The 15,677-nt window shown below is 33.0% G+C and overlaps 1 pseudogene; it reads right to left on the bottom strand.

The window, feature by feature from the left end:
• Positions 1-8,982, bottom strand: part of LOC131653272 (putative pentatricopeptide repeat-containing protein At1g12700, mitochondrial) — a 75,706-nt pseudogene extending 66,724 nt beyond the window's left edge.
• Positions 8,983-15,677: the final 6,695 nt, after the last annotated feature.

Below are 15,677 nucleotides of genomic sequence, written 5' to 3'. Positions count from 1 at the left end.
GACGCTTTAAGCAGAAAGTTTGAGCCGGAAAAAGCAACGCTTCTGGTCATCTCTTCTCCTCTTCCAGATGTGCTCAGCACCTTGAAACAATTCTACAAGCATGATACTGTGGGTCAGAACTTACTCAAGTTAGCCAATCACCAAAATACCAATACAGAATATAGAGTCTACCAAGGTCTACTGTATTACAAAGACAGACTATTCATACCTGCTATAGCCAATCTGCGACAAAACATTCTTCATGAGTACCATCAAACACCTACAGGAGGCCACTCTGGCGTAAAGGCGACATTGGCTAGGCTACGCGCTTCCTTTTGTTGGCCAGGGGTGTACCTCGAAGTGAAAAACATGGTTAAACAGTGTACCACATGTCAACACAACAAATATGAAACTCAGAAGAAAAAAAAAGGGTTGCTGCAACCTTTACCAATTCCTAAACAAGTATGGGAAGAGATAACAATGGATTTTATCACACACTTACCGAGTTCTTGTGGACACACTGCAATATGGGTGATTTGCGATCGGTTATCCAAGTTTGTTCACTTCATCGCTTTACCCACTCACTTTACAGCAAAGGATCTGGCCAACCGCTTCACAGTGGAAGTATTTCGTCTCCATGGCAGCCCAAAAACCATCGTATCAGATCGGGATCCGTTGTTCTTAAGCAAGTTCTGGAAGGAGTTCTTCAAAAATCACGGTACAATCCTACAATACCGTACATCATATCTTCCAGAAACAGACGGCCAGACAGAAGTGGTAAATCGCTCGTTAGAAACGTACTTACGTTGTTTTGCGGGAGATCACCCTCGAACTTGGCACAAATTTTTACACCTCGCAGAATACTGGTATAATACATCGTTTCATTCAGCGATTCAGATGACTCCGTTTAAGGCTCTTTACGGTCGTGACCCACCAAACCTCATGGACTATGTTCAACACTCAGCATCTGAAGTAGATCTGAACGCAGCGCTGCACCAATAACAACAAATTTTGGCTGAGTTAAAATAACATTTGAAGAAAAGCAGAATAGCCATGGAAAAACAAGCCAATATGAAGCGCAAACAGGTTACCTTTGTGGAAGGAGATCTGGTCTTGCTGAAATTGCAGCCGTACCGTCAAATGACCGTCCACCGCCGTGAGTCTCAGAAACTTGCGCAACGTTATTTAGGTCCGTTCCGTATCATCAAACGCACGGGTACTGTCAACTACCTCTTGGATCTACCGTCTTCTTCCCGCATCCATCCCATTGTTCATGTCTCTCTGTTGAAAGCGTACCATGGAACACACCCATCGAAGGATTTTCACCCACTTCCTTTACCTGACATCGTTGATTTTGAAGTGAACCCGGAAGATTTCTGTCACCAACAAATAAAATCAGACCCTAACACAAAGACATCACAGAGGGCACGCACTAAGAATAACGAGACCTTACCGTTTTCGTTTTCGTCTGGAACAACACATGCAAGAGGAGAGGATACTGGTTTGCAGAGTGTAAACAGTCAGACACCAGATCTAGCACCGCAAGGACATATGAATCGGAAGATGTTAGCTGAAGTACAAAGAAGAGAGGAGAAAGTGCATCAAACAAGTGGAAAGGTTGTTTTGAGTGGTGAAGAGGAAAGGGTACCGAAAGTGAAGAAAGTGAACTACTCGGTGGAGTCTTATTGTAATGACCATATTATAAGGCCAACTCATAATAATGGTACTTTGTCTTGGGAAGAGTCACACGCTTTCCAAACTCCAGCTGGTTCCAATACACGGGGTGATAAGGCTATCCATCTCGACCAATCAGACGCAAGGAAACAGATTCTCCCTTATCCCCCAAGGGTTACTTTATCTTCAGATCACGTGGGTCTGTCTCCAACAGCTAATAGGCGTGACAGCTTGCAGCCTTCCCATAAAAGTGCAAGTGGACTCCCTCCGCGGGACAGCCCAGTAGAAGAGAGCGGCCCATCTACTTCTTTACCATTGAACCTTGAGGACAAGGTTCCTAATGGGCCTGGGAGTAATGTTAAGAAGAAGGCCAGCAGAATTAAAAGAAGGCCCAATTGGCTTAAAGATTTTGTGTGAACCCAAGAGGGGTGTTATTAGTCCAAGTTATTTATTAAGTCTTTTTCTATTTTGTGTTTTATTTAGGCTTTTGGCCCATTTAGAAAGACCAAACCCTACTATATAAACATTGTATGCTGCCTCTTTTGAATCAAGAAGAAAAGTTGTTTTATCTAATTGTCTTTTTATGCATTTCTAGATCTAGGGTTATTGAACACAAGTCTATCACATTGTTTTGTCTGAGGAGAAAAAAACATGCATTTAACCCGTTGTTTTTTCAAAACCATCGTTCACAAGTTTTCACTAATTTTGACAGATTATGATCGATTTTCAATAATTTATTAGCATATTCGACTCAACAATCAGACCAGACCGGTAACCCCTCTAATTATCGATTTAATCGGCGGATACAATTCAATTTTTTAAACATTGATTTAAAAAGTTATAATTTATCACTTTAATTGCGATGTAGGGTTAAATATTTTTGAGGTTTAATAGATATGTCCTAAAGTCTAAAATAGTTTAAATTGTTTTTTTTAATAAGGAATTTGTATCTAGCGGAAAATAGTTTAAATTGTAATCCAATAAAAAATAAATAATATGTCATTTACCAAAATTATTTTAAAATCTAATTGTGATTTGACGGAATATACGTTGGTGATTGGTTAATAGTATAAATTAATATAACACGTGATACTCTATATTCTATTTTCTCATATTTTTTAGGCTTTTTAGTTTCTCTAATTTAATTTTATAACTTTTAAATTCTTCTTAAAATATATTTTTAATCTTTTTTTCTTAATTTTTACTTTTTTGTGGTCCACTCCACATTTGCGTACATGGTTGATGGATGAGAATATGAGAATATGGAGTAGAAAAACAGTCTGGAGGAGGGGTGTGAATAGACTTAAACAAATTTTCACTGATTTTTCAAAATGGATTATCAAAGGTTTTTCAAACTTGCGCGCAAAAAATTTATAGTGAAAATATGATAATTATACTTTTATTGAAGCTTGATCACGTTAACACTTATGCCAAAGATGGTTTAATGATAATACACAAAGGTATTCAATTGATACCAGTTGTATATTTTACGAGGTGTGATTGTACAAAGATTCAATTTTAATGAATTTTAAACTCAACAGTTTCTCAGAATTTAATCACCACTAAAGCTCGATTAGACACCAATTTTAACAAAATCATTCTTTAGATGTCTACAATTAGTTGTATGATTGATACTTATGAGATTATAAATTCTAAATTATGATTTGGAAACATGCAATCAAATACATTAAAATATTTATTCGCATCAGCCAACAAGATACTATATCTTAATCCTCCCTTAACTTACAATTTATTTTAATACTTCTCATCTAAGTGAACATTTGGATGTATTGTGTATATAACAATTGCTCAAATATAATGCATTAAGATGAGTCATGAAAGATTCTTTCAGACCTCGAGAAAAGGATGAAGAATTGCTTGGTCCTGAAGTACCATATCTCAGTGCAATTGAAGCACTAATGTACCTTGCTAATTATACATGTCCTGATATATCATTTGTTGCCAAACTATTAGCAAGATAATCATCAATTATTAGGAACAAAGTCAAACATATACTTCGTTACCTCAGAGGTACAATAAACATGAGTTTGTTTTATACCAAAGTATCCAGTTCTAATTAACAGGTTATGCAGATGCATGTTACTTGTCAGATTCTCATAATGGTAGGAACACAAACATGTTATTTATTTACATGTAGTGGTACAACTATTTCATGGAGATCGGTGAAACAAACAATAGCAACAACTTCATCTAATCATGCAGAACTTTTAGCACTACATGAGGCAAGTCGAGAATGTGTTTGGTTGAGATCCTTAATTCAACACATACAAAATACTTGTGATTTATCTTTTGAAAAATTAAATACAATGACCATATATGAAGATAATACTACATGCATCGATCAATTGAAAGACAGTTACTTTAAAGGAGACCGAACAAAACACATTTCTCCGAAGTTCTTTTTCACTCATGATCTTTAAAAAAGTGGTGATATAAACATCCAACAAATTTGTTCATGTGATAATCTTGCAGACCTTTTCACAAAATCACTCCCAAATAGAACTTTTAATCAGCTAGTACAAAAGATTGGTCTTTATTAACAAAAAAATGATCGTTTAGCTGAGGGGGAGAAGTGAGTTTATTTTAAAAGGATATTGTACTCTTTTTCTTTCACTAAATTTTTTCCTACTGAGTTTTTTCTAGTAAGATTGTAACGAGGCATATCCTCAATGAACATCAAGGGAGAGTAATGAATAATAGTAAATCGATGTGGATTTCTATTTTCCCAAATCTTTCTATATACCTTAACTCCTATGAATTAAGTTTCTAATCTTTGTGTATTCCTTAAGTTAATGGTTGCTATTGGTCCTGTACTATAAATATGAATCATGTTGCAATGTTAAGGGAACTTAAAGATGATAATACAAGATTATTTTCTCCTCTTCTCTTTCTCTCATTCATCTCTATATTATTTTGGTTAATTTCATAACACATAGTTATATATTTTATAATTACAATAATTCTCTTAATACATTTTCATTAAATTTATTTATTATTAATTATATAATATAATAATATAATAAATTTAAAAACAGAAAATTAATTTTACGATATAATAATACTATAAATTAACAAAAAATTTGAAAAAAAAATTATGTCACCGATGAAAAATGAAATTATACTTTAAGTATGAATCTTATTATTTGAAAAAAAAAGTTTGTTACCAAAGAAAGATGAAATTTAATTTACACATTATTTTCAGTATAAATTTTATTATTAATTTTAAGTAAAAGTCAGATCATTTTTGCTAACTTTTTTATTTTTAGATTTTTTATTTTTTTACTTTATCTTTTATTTTTAATTATTCATGTAGAGCACAATATTTGTTTATGTTCTAGATTAGATCATTTTTTCTAACTTTTTTATTTATAGATTTTTATTTTTCTACCCTATTTTTTATTTTTAATTATTCATGTAGAGCATAATATTTGTTTATGTTCTATGTTAGTTTATCAATTATGGTATTATTATATCATACAATTATTTTTTCCAACTTTGATTAATTTATGAACATAGCAAATTGTTACGTTTGAAAGTTGGAGTTTTATTTAAGATATTTATTCAACTTATTTGCATGAATAAGTTCATCTAATTTTCTTTGTAGATTTTATAGTTATTAAATTTATGTAAAAATTTATTTCATAATTTATTTTAATTTATATAAACTGAATTAGAAGTCATGCAGTTTGACCACTGACTTACTAGGCTGACTAGTAATCCAGTGACTCTTGATGACTGGTTCAAATTTTAAAATATTGCTATTTAGAATCGAGTAGCCTGTTTTGAAAGCTCTAGATGACATCACTATGACTCCTTTTTTTAATATAATTTTTTGAATATAGTCTTTTACGCTCATTCCAAAAATATATTTTAAACATATGTTCTTTAACACCATATTTTTAAAATATTTTAAAATGAACAAAAATTTTAATAATTTTCTTAATATATTTCCAACACGTATTTGTCTAGTTGATACATCTTAAAAGACTTTTAGAAAAGACAATGTCACACATGATTTCTCAACATGTATTTTTCTATATGCACCAACCATTGATTGAACTCATGTCCATGTAACTAAGAGACTCAAACAAATTCCACTTTTTCTTAAAGTAATACAACAACAACTCTTGCAACTTTTGTGAACACTATTTTTCTTGAGTATATTGGTTTGGCAGCACAACACAATTCGGTCTAAAGGTACACGCAGCACAAAACATGAGAATGTGATAGCTCAACCTACCATCTATAAAATATGACTGGTGCGCAATTTATCATATTGAGAATAAAACATTTTAGATTCTTTAATTTTCTCCTCTTTTCTAAAATTCTCTCTACTCTCAAACTATAATAGAGAAATAATGTCTAATGCATACAAAACTGATTTATGTATATGAAAAGTGTACAACTTGTACATTCTTAATGTGCTGGGCTAAATACGTATTTGAAATTGATAAATATCGAGAAATCATAAACAAATATGGTCTTCCTTGTCAATATCTAACTCCTATCTACCAGGCCAATATCTTTCAGACATGGTCAATGGCCCACTTGGACTCATTTTTCAAATAATTCCTTAGTCTAATTATCATTTGAAATAGAAGAGAGAAAAAATAGAGAGGATCTTAGCTCGTAATAAACCTTGATCGAGAAATGAAGTTATAATATATTCATTGATAAGTTATCTTATTGTGTTCCTAAACCGTGATGATTGCATGCTACTTTCATAATTCAATGCACTCCATTTGAATGAGCATGCACACTTATTTTCTGTGGAATCAACCAGCAAGAATGCACAACTAGTAGCCATACTCAGGAAACTGAAATGTATTTTGAAGGTTAGTTTGTCATAATGTGTATCATGTATACAACTCCCTAAATCTATAATGTAAATTCATGTGTCCTATTAGTAATTAGCAATAACTTACCACATTTTTTCTGCCAAAATTTCTCATGGGTCCTAAATCTTTATTTGCATTTGTTAGGATTCCAAATTGAAATAAACAGCTCAGCTGCCTCATGTATTGTAGTGGAAATTAATTCAAAGGGACATTGTATTGATGGAAGTATTGTAATTTCAGAACAGCAATGACATTAAAAAGACAAGAGAAACAGCTCAAAACCAAAGGCAAAGAGACTTTGGCTTCCAAACCTAAAACTGAAATTAGCACACACGAACACGATGTTCTACTTCTCTAACCTAAAACTGAAATTAGCACACACGATGTTCTACTTACTAACACATAATATTATGGGCTATGCTTTTAGGCCTAAATAAGCAAACATATTTTTAAACTGTGAATAGATAGCCCTAAACCAGAAGCACCTATGGGAAGATATATCCCTGCCTAACGACGTAACAAACTTATCCACGCCTTCTCTTCCTAAAACTCATCAAGATATTTTATCATTTAAAACATCAAGATAATTGCTGTTGCTAAAGGTATTGGCCAGAGGTGCAATAGACTAAGTACAAACGCAGCCCAACACTTCAAATTGGAACTCACCAATCTATCATTTTGTGAAGTACACAAACAACAAAAACATATATCTTTTTCCCATTAGCAGAAGCAACTACATTAATGAAAAGATGGAATAATGTCGAAACAAAAATTCAAAATGATAATGTAGAAATAGAAATACATCTTACCTATTATTGGTCTCATAGTAAATCTCTCATAATCACTTCACGAAGAAGTTTCTCAGCTTTTTCATTTTCATTATTTTCAAATAGGGAAAGAATAATGATTTCATAAGTTTGAGCATCCGGAATGCAACCATTGTCTTTCATTTTTGACAGCAAGGTCAACGCTTCGTCAAACAAGCCACTCTTACAAAATCCATGGATCATGACGGTATATGTATAGACATCAAGATTGTAGCCTTTGGCCAAAAGTTCTTCAAAAACCTTCTGTGCATCCTTTAGTCTTCCACCTTTACACAATCCATCGATAAGAATAGTGTATGTGATCACATCAGGTTGAATACCTTTTTCTTTAAATACTTTAAATAATGCAATTGCCTTATCAACTTGATAGTTTTTGCATAAAGCATCCAATATAGAACTGTACGTAATTATATCAGGTAGTTGACCTCTATCACACATCTCATCGACAAGCTCCAAAGCATATGAGATTCTCCCCAATTTGCACAAGCCATCAATAAGGGAACTATAAGTTATCGTATTAGGAATGATTTTTCTACAACGCATTTCTTTAAAGAGACTTATAGCTTCGTCTACCATTTTAACCTTATAAAATCCATCGATCATGATCGTATAGCTCCGAACATCAGCCGTCACTCCCCTTTTGAACATAATATTGAATATATCATTGGCCTAGTTCACTTCATTTACTAGACAATATCCATTCATTAATGAATTGTAGGTAACAACATTAAGTTTAATCTCATTTTTAATCATCATAGCTAACACATTTTGTGCTTCTTTCACCTTCCCTTCCTTACAAAAGGCATCAACCAATATACTAAAGGTATACACATTCGGATTGATGTTTTCCAATGTCATTTTATTAAATAAATGAATTGCTTCTTTTAATTTACCAACAAAGCAAAAACCACTAATTAAGGCAGAGTAAGTGAAAACATCAGGGGAAATCCTCTTAGCAAGCATTTCGGAATATAAATCACATGCATCATTAATAAGTTTATCTTTGCACATGCTATCAATAATGGTAGTGTACATTACCACATCAGGGTGGACCAATTTCCCATCAACTCTTCTCAGCAACTGTAGCGCTGCGGTTGTTTGTCCGGCTTTGCATAGACCATTGATCAATATCCCATAACTAATTTGGTCCAACTGAAATCCCTGAGCTAGTAGTTTATCATGAAATTGCAATGCTTGATGGAGGTGACCTTTGAGACAGAGACCCTTGATGAGTGTATTGAAGGTAATGCAATCTGGGCGATAACCTCTCTTGAGAATCTTTGTGAATACAGAAAAGGCAAAAGTAACATGACCCAATAGACAAAGAGAGTTGATGAGAATTTTGTGAGTAACAAAATCAGGAATAACTCTACTGAATTCCATCTGTCGAGAAAGGGAAACAACAGTGGTGTAGTGTTTGGCTTTGACAAGAGAACCTAAAATCTGGCCAAATTCAATGTCGGGAGGGGTAGGATTCTTATGGAGCATTCGGTGGAACAAAGATACAACATCATCAATATTGAAATGTTGAGGACAGTGTGAGTATGATCTCAAATTGGGAAAGGAAACAGAAACAGCGTACCTTAAAAGCGACATTGTTGTTGTCTTGTTGGAATTGGAATTAAAATGAAAGAAAACCTAAAACCTTGAACGGGAATGGAATGAAATAAAAATAATACAACAAATCTATTGATACAAGGGCAGTTTGTTTCAGCTTTAAAAAAATAGATTGCATTTTTTATTTGTATTTTTGAAAATAGATTTTCTAAAATAGTTTTTTAAAATATTACAAGTTTTTTTATATTCATTTTTTCTAAAATGAAACACTAATTTTGACCTCCTAGAACATAAACATAGATTATTGAAGACCAAAATTTTATCAAAATCACAATTTTTTTAAAAAGTTGTATTTCAAAAATGATTTTTATGAAAATCTATTTGAAATAGCTTCAAAATTAAGTGATTTTTTGAAATTTTGATATCCAAATTTTTTACCCATAAATAGATGAAATACCTAAAATCACATTTTAAGAATAATTATTCAAACAAAATTTTCATTTGAAGCTTTTATAAAAAGTTTCTTTATAAAAAATTTTTTCACAAAATTTTGTAACACTATAAAAATCATTTTTAAAAAAGCCAAAACAAACGGGCCCTTAACAAACCTATCTACTTCTAATTTCTTTTGTAACCTTCTAAAAATTATTTTTACATTTTTATCTTTTACTATAATTTTGTCTATCATAAATTTTATTGATTAGAAAAAAAAACATAAATATTACAAACAATTTATTTATAGTATATTATATATTAAAATTATTTTTTAAAAAATTAATTGTTATGCATCACAATCATTCATAAGTAATATTTTATATGTTATTAAAGAAAAAGTCAAATGTCCATATCAATTTAAGGGATATGATTCACTGACGATATAAAACTTCTTTACATTGTTAGTGTATTTTAATTAAATTTACTTTTAAATATCTTTTAAAATTTTATAACAAATATTCACATCTTATAAATTTTTATTTAAAATAACTAATGATAAAAAACTTAAATTACTTTTTTAATTAAAATAATTTATCTATTTATTTAGTTAATGCTTACGAGTTACTTATGGATTAATGCAAACGAAACTCGATCCAGCTTATTTGGGTTGTATCAGGCTGTCAGCCAAAGGCTCAATAACTAGAGGCTCATTTATCCAGTCCGCTCCATAAACCCCAAGGTATAAATACATTTACAAAGAGTTTTCAGGTACATAATCTCTAACCCTCACTTTCACTACAACTATCTTGAACCTTAAACTGACTTGAGTGTTGGAGTGCTAACCATGCATGTACCCCCCTTTGATCCTCCGTATAGGAGATTTACCACACTGATTCAAGATCAATGTCTCTGGTTCAAAAAGCTATGTGATCGCAATCTTTGATCCATGATATCTCACCGCTATAGTGCTCACGACGCTTCGCTCCACGGTAGTTTGGTCAACCCTTTATGTCTCTGGTTCTGCAACAGAAAAGTGGTGTCGTATATGTAAAACAACTTTCGATTCCTACGATTCCACGATGTCACTCACTAACTCATGGCATCCACCTGATGCCAGATTGGAATCACATTCAACCTTCTGATTCGAGCTATCTCTGTGAATCTACATTAGTCGTTCGATTTCTTTGGTTGCACCTCTCTAGATCCCGAAAGCGACGACATTCGCAAGCAAGCACATGGATTTACAGTAGCCAATTTAGTTGATCACCACCTCAGAGTCTTGCGGGCCTTCATATTTATGGGGTTGTTGTTGGAGATGCTTTGTACGTCCGACCCAAGCAATCAAATCCCCAGAGTGCCTTGCGCGCCTCCAAATTTCAAGTGTTATCAGAGACACTCTATACGTTTGATAAAAGCAATCAATTCCCCACAGCGTCTTGCACCCTTTAGAATTCATGGGAGCTGTCAGAGACACTTTGCACGTCTGATTACCATAACCAATTCTCCTAGGGATGATATCTGAGACACCTTACACACACGAAAACAACATTCACATACCTTTTGTCAAAGAATTACATACAATCTTGGGTAGTTGAAGCACCCCCTCCCCCCACCTTCGGATCTAGCCTTTCCAAGGGACGAGAGTAGTGGAGTCTAGAGACGGCCACCTTAATCCGAGTTTTATCTCAAGGAGAGGGACAAATATCCTCTATCCTTGGACGGGGAATCATCCTCTTTGACACTGATCGCAGTTCAAAAAAGCATGGCCACATCTAGCCGGTTACATGTCCATCGTCTGTTAGTATTATTCAAATATAATTGTACTTTACCGGCCTCATGCCTCATTCCTATGAATATGATTAAGGCACAACCACGTCTAACTGGTTCCATACGAAATATTTACAAGTGCAACTGAAAGCATAATCGCTTAAAGATGAGCTCATATGTCATCGGTACTAATACAACCATGTCAATCTAAAACAATACTTCGCATGTGCAAGCACGTTTCAGTTACAGTCGCATCCGACTGACTCGATTCCTTCAAGGCAACACATATATCTTAACGCGGCATGATCGTGAGAAAAACAACGAACTTGGCTTCGCGAAAGACTTAGGATATATTTGGATACACTAAAATGAACGGAGTGGAATAGAGCGCAATGGAGTTGAATATAGTCTTCTTATTCCTTATTTTACAGTATACTCGTCAATCTTGTTCTTCATACATGAATGTAGTCTTCTTATTCCTTATTCTCTCGTTTTCGTGTATGTTGTTGTTGCGCCGTGATTTTTACCCTAAGATTCCATCTCATTAGGATCGTTGCATTTTATTTGATTATGTTTTACGTTTACTAACTCTTAAATCAAAATTACAAAAATATGTCTTTGTTTCTCTTTTATCGTGTTAGACAGGGTCTGAATCAAGAATATCAAGATTTGCGAAAAGGTTCGAAGTAGTTCAATTTAAGTGTCAATATTTCGAGTCCATTCCAAATTGAAGGTTTAAGGTTCCTTTGTCTTCGTCTTAATTTCACAGTCTTAGTTCTTATTCAAAAAATTCAAAAAAAAATATATGTATACCTTGATGATTTTGTATTATTTTTTTAGTTCTTAATTTTAATTCAAACTTGAAATATCTTTTTAATTTGAATTATTGTTAAGATTGAATTAATTTTTAATACAAAGTCATTCTTTTTTATTCCATCTTTATTTTATTATCTCTAATTCTCTATTTTACATTTTTTATGTTAGTTTGTTTCTATCATTAATCATTTTGTTTATTTATTACTATTATTACTTTTAGTTTTTTAATTATAATCAAGAGAAATGTTATAATTACACCAAAAAACTACACTACACATATGCATACAGCTACATGCACTTTTGTTTTCTTTTTTAATTGTTTTTTTGCCTTGATTTGTGTGTTAGAGTTAAAATGTTTTAAAAATATTAAAGTGTAGATACGGTGTATATACATTTCAGTGTATATATAGCACCCCTCATTTTTATTTTTCAAATTCATTACAAAACTGAAATCACATTTCTTGTTCACACAAAAGATAAGTTTTAAAACAAATTTTTTAGCCAACACATGATTTTCATATTATTTACTTCGGTTTCACATGTTTTGTGGTTGTTTATTGTTGCTGACAAACAAATTTTTCAGATTCGTCTTCACCACTTTAACAAAGTGCATACGTGGCTATCGTACATATAATTTCCGTTGTTATGGAAAGAAACAGAAGAAGTATGAAGTTATTGTGGAAACTTCATCCACCTTATATTTCTTTTTCATAGCATCACAAACTAGATGAACTTCATAATTTGTTATAGTTCCACGATTATTTTTAATAAAATGTGCGTTCTTGAAACAATTTAATATATCTTGTGATGTTGTATGTTGTTAGTGTTTTGTTTTTAGAATGTATGTTTTTTTTTTATAATTTTGTTGCAAGTATTTATTGTGTTGGTTTATGTTGTTGTTATTGACAAATGTTCTCAAAACAAGAATAAGGCATTGCTATTCACAAGAAAAAGGCTTCTTGTGACTTACCAATGTTTTGTTCTTTAAAATCTTATATAGGTTGACAGTAGATGAAGTATAGTTTATTATATGCTATGTAGATTGTTTTTTTCATTAACCTTTCATTGAAAAATACATTCATTTAAATTGGCATAGAAATTTATAATCTGAAAAATTAAGTTGTATTTGAAAATCAACTTATATCAATCAATATTTTCCGGATTGCATGCGTCTCATCATTCTTTTTACGTTCTTTAGCATTTATAATGTGATTCAATGACATGATCCCTTCATTACATTGATATCTTCTTTGTAATTTAATTTGAATAAAATCTAATTATTGGTTAGGTCTACCTCATTGTCGTGACTTATAATCGTGATTGTTATGATTATATACTTCTTCATCTATTTGAATGATTGTATTTATTGAATGAATTGTAAGTTATGTTCTAAAATGTCGCTGCTGAGAATAGAACCTGAGACCTTTAGATATGTAACAACAGTTGAGTTAACTAACCGTTGTAATATTGCGCGCGTGATTGTAAGTAACGCATTTAAAACAACACTCTACATAACAACAACAGGACCTGTGTGATTATACATCTTTTCCAACCGTTGTTAAATGCCTTTTCATAGTAGTGCACGCCTGCTCTAATGTTTGATCCTGGACCCTATAAACGACTTCCAAAACGTGTTGAAAGAATTCTTGAGATTTATTCCGTGCAACAACCTCCTCGTCCTCCTATAAACCTTTCAGATTACTGATCTTGTCATCTTTCTTGTGCTGAAGAACTTTATGTTCTTCTTCAAAAGCATGACACGCTTCTGCCACATTTTTAGAAGCCTTCTTCCAACGTTTCTCTCAGTAATAGAAACTATCAACCTTGTTACCTGAGCAGACAAAGTGGACGGAAGAATATACTGGTCTACATGTTCTCGCAAAGCTTCAGCAAACTCAACCTTTTCCCAAAGCTCGGCCAACTCCTTCTCAGCTTAAGAATTGTCCCGCTCAATAGCCTCACATTTGTCCTTCAGTTCATCCAGCTTCCTAGAAAGGTCGCCAAAACCTAGGACGTCGTCCTGACTGACAACTACCATAGAAACCAGGGATCCGATCCTGAACATGGTACAAGAAGCATCTGCAAAAAAAAACTTGCCTATTAGCTGCAGAAAGAATCCAGACAAAAGTCAGGTCCTCGTTGGAAACAACAACAACAACAAATTTCTCCGGGGTGCTAGGTACCCGAGACGGAAGAATGGAAGGAAGTCGGAAGAAAGGAGTAAGAGCCTCATGCTCGGAACCATTTAAAAAGAAAGCGTGTTTTGAAGAACCTCTTTTAACTGGAGTAGAATTCTCCATGTCATTGAAAATGTATTCTCTTCATATTACACATAACACAAGGTGAAGAATTACAGTTGGATAACCGACCAAATAGTTACTTCAACACCCTTTTGCAATGCAATTCCAAGATACCCTTCACTACTTCAATCTGACTTGCATTTCATGCCTTAAAGAAAACCCTTCCTTGAGTTTCTTAGACATATCAAGCTTAGAAACATCATCACTTGCCTTGTAGAAAAACCCCTGACACAATGATGAAAGTACCAATTATTTTATTATGTAAGCAGAATAAAATCCATGTACCTTGATAGCAGTAGAATGTTACACTGCAATGTCACGACATCTAGTTTGACATTGTACTCTTTTAGTAACCAACTCAATAGGAATTACATCTTCCTTTAACAAAACCTAATCTTCAAGACATACTAGGATTCAATTAATTCTAATCCAAGAGAATAAAATATCCTCCAATAATACAATCTTCTTCAGACTTGGTATATAGATTTCATACTCCTAGACTCCCAGACTCACAACCATTACATGTTTTATCTCTGAAACAACTGATGATCACATACCAAAATGAACAGAGATAACAACTGATGATCACATACCAAAATGAACTCCAAACCATAAACTCCCTTTTTAAGATGCTGTATTGAGAGCTTCCTTATTTTAGTGCCTTCTAGCCTTTTAGAATCTTCCACAATCTAGAGTAACAAACTGTTGAAATGGTGTTTCAACATTTTGTTGAACATCAATTCCTTTTAATAAATACATCACTAAATCTGTTCCTAATAACATCAACAAAAGAACCTCTCTCAATAGAGTAACTCAAAACCATACTTTGTTGTCATATATAGGAACTTTTGAAGACTTTACAGATAACTGATTTACTTTGCTTATAGATCACAAAAGAAAATCATATAAATGTTTCTATCCACCAGAACACTTATCTTGCATTGAACTAATTTGATCAGAGAATAAATGCTAGAGCTTCTGCAATACTCTGATGTTGCACATTCAGGTGTGACATCTTGACTTCATCGTCCTTGTCATTAAGAGAATAAATAGCTAACTACTTATGGTAAACACAAATAGCAATTGTTCTTAAATACTCTCAAGAGCTCCATATATCCCATCAGACATAAGGCATTCTTTTCTTTATGACAATACCTTCAGACTTCAATGCCCTTCAACTTCTCTTTTGAAAACACCAACACACGAACAATTGATAGAATGAAACTAAACATATCCCCGAAAACACTTTTACTGCATTTGAGTGTCTGGAACAATTAGTGCCAAAATACCAAAAATCTTAGTTGAAGTTTTAAGAGAGGTATGAGAGGTAAGGCAGAAACCACCTTCTCTAAGTCATTAACCACTGCTTAGTTAACCAATGTTGAACTTCACCTTCAGGGAAGTCAAACAAAATGACCTGTTAAAATCACACTTTCTTAGAAGACACATCTTCAATTCAAGCA

This window comes from Vicia villosa, linkage group LG2 (assembly GCF_029867415.1).
Source record: "Vicia villosa cultivar HV-30 ecotype Madison, WI linkage group LG2, Vvil1.0, whole genome shotgun sequence".
Classification (NCBI taxonomy): Eukaryota; Viridiplantae; Streptophyta; class Magnoliopsida; order Fabales; family Fabaceae; genus Vicia; species Vicia villosa.
The sequence above is the reverse complement of the archived record's forward strand: the minus strand, read 5'-3'. Positions and strand labels throughout refer to the sequence as shown.